The sequence below is a fragment of the Aethina tumida genome, chromosome 1, assembly GCF_024364675.1.
Source record: "Aethina tumida isolate Nest 87 chromosome 1, icAetTumi1.1, whole genome shotgun sequence".
NCBI lineage: Eukaryota > Metazoa > Arthropoda > Insecta > Coleoptera > Nitidulidae > Aethina > Aethina tumida.
Window position 1 is genome coordinate 32,483,219 of NC_065435.1, and position 9,701 is coordinate 32,492,919.

Sequence of the window (9,701 nt, forward strand, 5' to 3'; positions counted from 1 at the left end):
GTGATAATTAAAGGTGAAGGAGAAAAATTCAGTGCATAGTTGAAATCTGTCGCTCACTTATTCAAGCTGAAAGAATCAACTACGTGAATTTACTGTTGATTTAAAAAGGTGAAATATTTAAACAGTTACAAAAATAGCAACTTACCGTCTGAAGGTTTAGATTACGAGCCCTGCAAGTCACTGAAATCAAATCAGTTGCAGATCTCTCGTCGACATTTATTTTCGACAGGTAATTAATATGTGAAACGAAATTGTTTTTGTTAACTTTGTTAATTTTATATTTCCATTAGAATAGATTGCTGCTAAGAGAAGTTTCAACTACTATAAGGTGAGGAATAGAATTGAAAACAAATAAAATTTTAATTAATTTGTAATTAAAAAATAAAACGAGTGTGTGATTGAGTGACATTTTGCAAACAAGTATCAATAGCAACGAATTGTTTGTCAAAAAATAAAATAACATGTCAAATTACGTTTCTTTATGGCATATGTCAGAACTATGTAGTAATTTATAAAAAAGTTGTCTTCTCTCAAGCATATTTGATTTGATTCTTACATTGTATTAATATAACACCCAATTGTGGTTCAGTTATATCTTTTCTTATAATTCGTTTTAATCCACTGTCTCAGCAAATTGACAGAGCAAAGGAATATCGTGATGATTTTTCAATTTGTTATAATATTTTTGATGGTAAAACTGTTTCGAATCAATCTCATCCTTGTATTTCAACCTACAGTGGATGACCATAAATGAGATTCCCAAATATTTAAATATAACATAACTTTACAAATAAAACTACTTTGTTTAACTTATGTCGATATTTTAATATTAGTTTGGTGTTATAAAATGGTTTCGACACATTGCCGATTTTTTCAACATCCAATTATTCAGTGGAAAAATATACAGATATACACAATATAATTATTTATGAATCACATTTTCCGTCATAAATAACAGATTAAAATATAAGTAAAAACTACTACGGCACAATTCTAATATTATAATTACTATAAACATGCTTAATTCTCAGATGTTAGATGAGTTGAAACGTATGCCCATACCATGGAAAACTTTCCATAAAATGAAAGTACCTTCTTTATATACAGACAGATATGTGGAACTCCAACGGGAACATTCCTGTCCTCAGCCTTTTTGATAGAACTTTTGAAGACGGTTTCTTGGTATTGCTGTTTTCTCCTTTATTGTGACTTTTTCTTGACCTTTTTTCGGATTTCTTGCATATTTTTTCATATTTCATAGCCTCAGAGAAAATAGCATGCCCTCAATCTCCGGAGATCTATCTTTCAACACTCTAATCCGGAGATTGCATGCTTGCATGATATCCAACCCTGTGAATCCGACAGATACAAGAGACCTTGTCTCTTGGCTGTCTAGACCTCTGCGTCTCTTTTGAACATCTTTTCTTTACTATGTAGCGATTGTTACGTACCTCTTTAGTTTTCCCTTCTATTTTCCTAAACCTTTATTGTTAACTATTCTTAGGTCATGATCTTCGAATCATTGCCCGGAGAGGGGTTTTTAGTCGGTAAAGTCCGGCACTACGTCTTGTAGATTTCCCCCTCTTTGCTCCAATAAAAAAAAATCATAATTTATTCTGAAAACAAATCAATGTGTTATTTTATGAAGCCTTATTTTGTGTTTAGTTGGGAATTCCTGTAAATATAAATAATGAATTTAGCCAAAACTATTCCCTAAAAATAACAGTTTGGTACGATCGGTTTCATTTCTAGCACTACTGTACATAAGTATTTCTGCTAATTACAATTCTCAATGAGGAAGAACCTCATTAATAAAGAGAGAATATTTAACTATTAATTTTGAATTGAAGCGTAGGAACAACTTCAGAAAGATGTGTTTCTTATGAAATAAAAGTCTGAACTGATTAGAGGTTTGTGGTAAACAAAAAAAGAAAACTTTTTGGGCTACTTGATTTTATGAAAAATATTGTAATATGTTTATATACAACGAAATTCAAATGTCTAGAAGTGAATAATGCATAGAAATTCAAACAAAATGGTCCTGTGGCATAAACAACTAGAGTACCTACATTATAAAGGCGTACAGGATTTGTACAGAAAGCGACTGGTACAAGGTAATAAATTGGATAATGATAAATTACCCATGTGATGTGACAATGTCAACGAGGTGAGCAAGCAAGGAAACCCTTTACTGACAGAGAAGGAAGAAGTAAGCAGTTACTGAATATTGTCCATTCAGATATCTGCGGACCAATGCGAGTCAAATTCAGCGGTGCATCAAGATATCTTCTTACATTAATAGACGAATATAATAGGTGGTGCCAGGTTTTATCCTTAAGTCAAAGAGAGAAGTTTTTGAAAAATTTAAGGAGTACAAAAGAACTGTCGAAAATAAACTGGTAATGAAATTAAGACAGAATTAGCTGAGAAATTGAAGATCATAGATTGCAAGGTTTTTCTTTAGAATAGAAATTAATCAAAGTAAGAAAGGAGTAACACTAAAACAAAAAAAATATATTTTAGAGAAATTCAGAATGGTAGATTGCAATCCAATTAAAACACCGTATGACTGCCACTCAAAATTTAACAGAGATTTAAAACCATTCAAAGACCCCGCACGACACAGAGAATTAATTGGTACTCTAATGTACTCTAATGTAACCGATCAAAACTGGGGCTTTACAATAACTAGTTGTGTCGTTGGATGTGGTACCGCCTTCCTTTCTGCCAATAGAACCTGGATTTGAGCCTCCTTTTCCTTTTCTTATTTCACGATTCTTGTCTTTTAATAGGAACTTTAATAGGGTCACTAAATAAAAACGGAAATGTCACTACCAACACTTTTCCGTAGTTGCTACCGAAACTTGGTTAAATGACGATCGTTACCTCTGCCATTGATAACGACAGAAAAGTCTCTTATTGTTAGCGACTTTTGTCAATTGTTCAAAGTGTGGGTAGCAACCAGGGAATATTGTTGAAAATTACAATTTTTTTTGAGTTGTTCGTCCTTCTTTTGTCTGAAATTAGTTATAATAGTTACCATAATCGAAAGAGAAGAGCTGTTAATTTGGCTTGTAACCTCGGTTACTAAACCAATAAACCATGTGTAGGGTCCGGAAAAAAGAAAAGCTAAGTGAAAAACTCAATAAAACCCAAAAGTCTGCTGACGTTTCCAGAGGTACCCGATTTCCTTAGGAATAAAATTTTGGAACTAGAATGTGAGATACAGAGAGTGAAAGAGTGCTTACACAGCTTTGTCGTCTAAGCTAGGGATACTATCGGTAAACTCTGATAGTACCCCTACTCCTAACGCTAATCCAAAATCTTTATCCCAACTAGCCACCCTTGCATCCCCTGCAAAGTCTCCCAGCTCCAAAACTCAGAAGACTTCTTGGAACTCGGTCACTCCCAAGGAGGTGATGTCGAAATTGTGAACCATTTATGGTTCAGTGTTGAAATTTATGTATATTGAATTGTATTAAAGTATTTTAGACCAAGTACCCTAAGAATTAGAAGAGCCTTCCCATAGAAAATAAACTCTTAAATTAGTATGGCAGAACTGTGTAGATAGAAATGGAATACAGGTTACAGTACTTTAAATCACAAACATTTATATAACCTTGTTATTAAAGTAATTATTTAACGTTTCTAATTGAATGAAATTATTTGGTAGCGCTTATGGCCAGCCGTCTCAGTCTCAGTTTCGGCTCGTATTTTTTGACAACTCACTGACAATCTTGACAACTGATCTTTGTGTAATTTTGTTTTGTCTGGTGTCCGATCCTATAATACTCTTTGGCGAATTACAGAAAGAGGATATTTCAGTGCGAAAAATGGGATCATATAAATACTAATCAAGGAGATGACCCAGCTTACAAATTCCGATAATATGCATTCCTCAGTTAATTTAATGCTGTCTTGTTAACCCAAAGTAGTTTACCTGAAGCATTCTTCTCAAAAAAATCTAATTTACAGCGCAATGTAGCTTACGCTATTACATAGAAAGGAAATTATAACACAACATAAAACAAATAATGTTTCATCTCCTCTTGGGAATCCAATTGTAACTGATGCGATGACCTGTAGAAACTACACATAAACTGAAAAAATTGTAATTTGAATTGTGCGTTTGTAGACAGTTAAGTTGTAATTTTAACACTAAATTCTTAAATATCAGTTTTTCTCCTGAAATAAAAAATTCTTTTAAGAAAAATTAACAGGTTATGGAGCCAGAAAAGCCCAGGGAAGCCAAGAATGGTTTACTTACTGAGAAAAGTAATGAAGTTAACCTAAAACGTCAATACGACAATTGAAAAGTGTTTTCTCGTAACATCTGGAATAAGGGTTCTTAAATTGTCAGCAAACAATCAATTGGCATTAATTGAAAAGTTAACTGGCCGAGATAATTACGTAACGTGGCGATTTGCTCTAAAATCATACCTACAGCAAGAGGAGTTGTGAAACTGCATAGACCCCACCACATGTGTCATTGTGGACACAAAACGAGACACAAAGGCAAAAACTAAGATAAATTTACTAGTTGTCTAAATAAATTACGTGCACATGCAAGAGAGTAGTACTGCAAAAGAAGTATGGGATACGTTTTCATAAGTATTTGAAGACTCTTTGTTGACACGCTGTGATGGGCTGCTGCGTGATCTCTATAATACTTCACTTACTGTATGTCAAAACGTAGAGAAATATGTGAGCAAAATTATGTGTACTGCTCACAAGCTCAGAAACATCGGTTTCGCAGTTGACGATGAATGGCTAGTTACATTGCTACTCTCCGGTCTACCAGAGTCCTCCTATCAACCAATGATTATTGCTATTGAAAGCTCCGGCATGAAGATAACTTCAATTTCTGTGAAATCAAAACTATCACAAGATGTTAAACAACCTGAAAGTGACTCAACAGTATTCTCAGTCAACAATACCAACCACAAGAAACAAAGTAAGTAAGGGTGATACACTTGTAATAAGTAAGGTCATAAAAGTCCTCAAATGCAAATCCAGGACCAAGGATCATCAATAAAAGAAGAAATGGAAGAAACAAATCAAATTTACTTGAAAGAAGACAACTTTTTTCTAAATTACATATTTCGAATAAGGTTCAATTGGACATTGGATGTTTTGTTTATATTTTAACGTCTGGCATATGTCACAAGGAATCGTAATCTTAGCAACATAAATATTATTTTCTTTTATTTGACACACAAAATTCCTTCGTTGCTATTGAAACTTGAAAGTTCGTAAAATGTCACTCAGTCCAACACCCACTCCCAAATGTTCGTTTAGTTTTGTAATTACTAATTAATTAAAATTTTATTTATGTGTATATACATCCAGTTATCCTGTTTTCAATTTCATCCCTCACGTCGTCCGTATCACATATTCAAACAAAATTATAATAGTTGGAACTTCTCTTAGCAGCAATCTATTCTAATGGAAATATAAAGTTAACAAAGTTAACAAAAACAATTTCTTTTCACATGTTAATTATCTATCAGAATCACAGACAGTTTTTTTATGTCGACGATAGATCTGCAACTAATTTGATTTCCGTGACTTTCAGAACTAGTAATCGACATCTCCACAATAATGGCATCAAGTTGCCATTATTGTAATTGTTTAAATATTCCTAACGAGTTCCTAAGGAGTCCGCACGTTTTGACAACTCTGGCAATTTTGACAGCTAATGTGAGAGTATTTCGTTCTGCCTAATTGCTGTACTTATAATCGCGATACCGATTATGGAAAGAGGTTATTTTATACGACAAAACATCGCAAAACCTGGGATCCTACAGCAGTATTTGTGTAAAAAGCTACTTTAATGTGTGGGCAAACGCATCAAGATATTCTCCAGCTTTTCTTTTACATTTACCCAAATTCAGTTTAGCTTGAGCCGAACCAACTTTTCTAGAAAAACTACCGCCCAATCTATTACTCATTTTTAAATTTCAAACACATTACATTAATATCTTTTATCTAAAGTATAACTTGCGAATATGGTGTTGATTAATTTTTTTATAAAAACTAATCACTTTACATTACAATCGTTATGATTATTTACAGTGGAAAAATTACTTGTCAAATCCAGCCCATTTAGTTTAGCAAACAATAAATCATGGCAGATTCTATCAAATGCCTTTTAAATGTCTATATAAACAGCATCAACCTGTAAATGATTTTCAAGAGCACCAACTGTCGAGAGGTTATAAATAAGAAGGTTGGTCGCAGAAGATTTATATTTGCAAAATTCATGTAGACTCTCATTTATAATATTTTGGAACTATGGCATAATTATTTTGGAAATGATTTTTTTGGACAATCTTGGATCTTGGAAAACAACAAGTAAACTATCTCCATCCTTTAAGATAGGTATAACAAATGATTTTTTACGTACGTTAGGAAATAAAGTAGATTTTAAAAACATAAGTTTCATTGTTAGAGGCTTTGTTAATGAAAATCCACAATTCATTCAATACTGTAGAAAGAATATCATAAGGACCTCTATAACTAGATAAATAAAGACTTCTGAGTTCATTGAAAACATCAATCTGGACAAAATTATAATTAACTTTTTGAATATAAACAAAAATATTAGATTTGTGTCTGCATTGAAGGCAAAAAAGTCAAACAAACAGCTAACGAAGTGTAAATACTTATTTCTTTTGTTGTTTCTGTCTTTTCAATGACGAAATTTTAAGAAGTTACCAAATAATTGTCCAAGATCAGTTTTGAAATCAAATGATATTTTGTACATATTCAGATTTCAACAGCAATGAAGGCGATATGTTTATTAATCAAAAGTAAAACATACTTTTGTTGTCTGAAGAATATGCATCGACAAAAGTGTGTGAATTGTTAATTAGACATTGCTATTCCTAACAAATATCAAAATTTTATATATTTTCTTTGATAAGATAATAATAAAACTTAAACATCTTTTTTAGCTGCTTTTTTTCAATTTTGTTAAACTTATAAATTCACATCACATAATTAGGACCTTCCTACTTTCCGCATATTTTGGCAAATTGAAATAACCTCTCTCAGTAATTCGCCTTTAGAGCATTATATTATTGGACACCAAACGAAACGAAATTACACAAAGATCAGTTGCCAAGATTGTCAATGAGCTGTCAAAAAATATTAACCCAAACTGAGATCTGAGACGGCTAATCATTAGCGCTGTTTTTTCCCAAACCAATTTAAAATTTTCTTCTCTATGAGAAGTCTCTTCTAATTCTTATTGTACTTGGTCTAAAATACTTTAATACAATTCAATATACATAAATTTGAATACTGAACCATAACTGGTGCATCGTAGTTAGACAATTTCGACATCACCTCCTTGGGGGTGACCGAGTTCCTGCGTTTTGGAGCTGGAAGGCTTTGCAGGAGTGGGAGTGGCTGGTTGGGATAAAGATTTGGGATTAGCGTTAACAACTCTTCTCTTTCGATTATGGTAACTATTATAACTAAATGCAGGCAGAGGAAGGACGAACAACTCAAACAAAAATTGTTACTATCAACAATATTTCCTGGTGCACTTTGAACAATTGACAAAAGTCGCTAACAATAAGAGACCTTTCTGTCGTTACCAATGGCAGCGGTAACAATCGTCATTTATCCAAATTTGAGTAGCAACTACGGAAAAGTGTTTGTTAAGGAATGAAATTGCACATTGATACTTGGAACCCCTCTGTATAGATGCCCTAACGCAAGCGTCATGCTACGAAGGGTTTTTAGTTCTTAGTTTTTAGTCTTTGACGTTTCTAGCCGAGTGCACACTTTGTAATAATATAATAAACGATTAGTTTTCTTGTAACATCGACTATTATTCTCATCACACTCACACCTCAGTTTTCAAAAGTGTTTGTAGTGATATTTTTGTTTTTATTTAGTGTTCCTCATTTGTCTGAATTTAGTTAGTTACCAAATTCAGACAAATGAAAAAATTTGTTTACTTGTCTGGTAACCTTGGTTACCAATCCAAGAAACAACTGAATTAAATTTTTGTTTTCGTACTATAAACAGTTTAATAACCGAATTAGCGATAATGAAATGCGAAAACAGCAAGTGTGCCTGCAAAAGGTCGAGTGGTTCCGAATCCTATTGGAACCGGACGGCACATCGCCAGTTCCGTTCCACAAGAAGTTCACACTAAGAGACAAAAACCGTGAATGAAGAAAAGGAAAAGGCGGTTCAAATCCAGGTTCTATTGGCAGAAAGAAAGGTCAACCGCGCGGTAAACCCTGAGCACGACTCCGTTCGAAGTTCCGAAAGAGATAACTATCTAAAGTAACAACAGCAAAATTCGGCAAAGCGCCACACCGACATCAGACCCCCAAATGGAGTTAGAGATAACGTTCGTCCTTCTGTTTGAATTTAGTTATAAGAGTTGCCATATTCAGACAAAAGAGAAGAGTTGTTAATTTGGCTGGTAACCTCGGTTACTAAACCAATAAACCATGTGTAGAGTCCGCGAAAAAGATAAGCCAAGAGGTACCTGAAAACTAGACGTTAAGATTAAAATCTCGGAACTAGAGGGTGAATTACAACGAATGAAAGTAAGTAATGCATTAAGCTATCTGCTAAGCTACAGATACCATCGGTAAATCCTGGAAGTACTCCTACTTCTAACCCTAACACCAATCCTTCCTCCCGACCAGCCACCCCACACCTCCAAAACGCAGAAGTCTTCCACAAAGTGGGATACGCCTATGGAGGTGTTCTCGAAATCCTGACGACGCACCCCTGTGCTCACCGAAAGGACACGGAAGCACTGGAAGTATTTGTTTCCATTAAGGTCAAAATACAAAGGTTAATAGTTAGAATATGCCTGCTTACAAGGCGACGTGGAATGATAATGCAAGGTACTCAGTAAAACGCTTATTGACTATTTTACAACATTGGTGGGCTGTATACAACTAACTCTGCTCTTACAACTTAACTCTGTTTCTATAACTACGCTCTTCTGTTGTTTTTATTCTCCGTTGTCATCACAACCGTTATACACGATGTCTAGATATTCTAACATAACTTGCCTCGAGTGAATTGGACCAATGATGAGTTAGTATAGTGTTTGCATGAGTACTGAGGTTTACACTTTAAACTATCAATTATCATTGGTTGATTGTGTCTTATGAAATTCTATACAATATGTTCCTACTTTATCTACATGTAAAAAAATTAAAAACTAAGTTTCCTAAGTTGTTCTCTAAAGAGCTTATAACATTAACTATTCGTTATTCATTTGTAGACATTTGGATTCCGTTCCCATAAACAAATTTCAATGTTTTATTTATTAATTCGTTATTCATTTGTAGACATTTGAATTTCGTTGTCATAAACTAATTTCAATTTTGTTCATAAAATCAGGTAGACCAAAAAGTTTTCTTTACTTGTTTACCACCAAACTTTAATCAGTTCAAACTTTTGTTTCATACGAACCACATCTCTCTGAAGTTGCTCCTACGCTTCAATTCAAAATTATTAGATAAATATTCTCGCTTTTATTAATGAGTCCCTGCCTCATTGGAAATGATAATCGGAAGAAATACTTGTGTATAGTAATGCTAGAAATGAAACAGATCGTATCAAACTGTTATTTTTAGGGAATATTTTTGTCTAAATTCATTAATTTACTTACAGGAATTCCCAACTAAACAAAGAATAAGTACTTTCATGTATATGAC

General features: G+C 33.5%; 1 long non-coding RNA gene across 1 annotated transcript in view; it reads left to right on the top strand.

Moving 5' to 3' along the window:
• LOC126264224 (uncharacterized) overlaps window positions 1-8,793 on the top strand; it is a 35,979-nt gene extending 27,186 nt beyond the window's left edge. Inside the window, exon 3 of the long non-coding RNA XR_007546988.1 lies at window positions 8,676-8,793. This is a non-coding gene — a long non-coding RNA (uncharacterized LOC126264224). The remainder of the gene's footprint in view (window positions 1-8,675) is intronic.
• The last annotated feature ends 908 nt before the right edge of the window (window positions 8,794-9,701 follow it).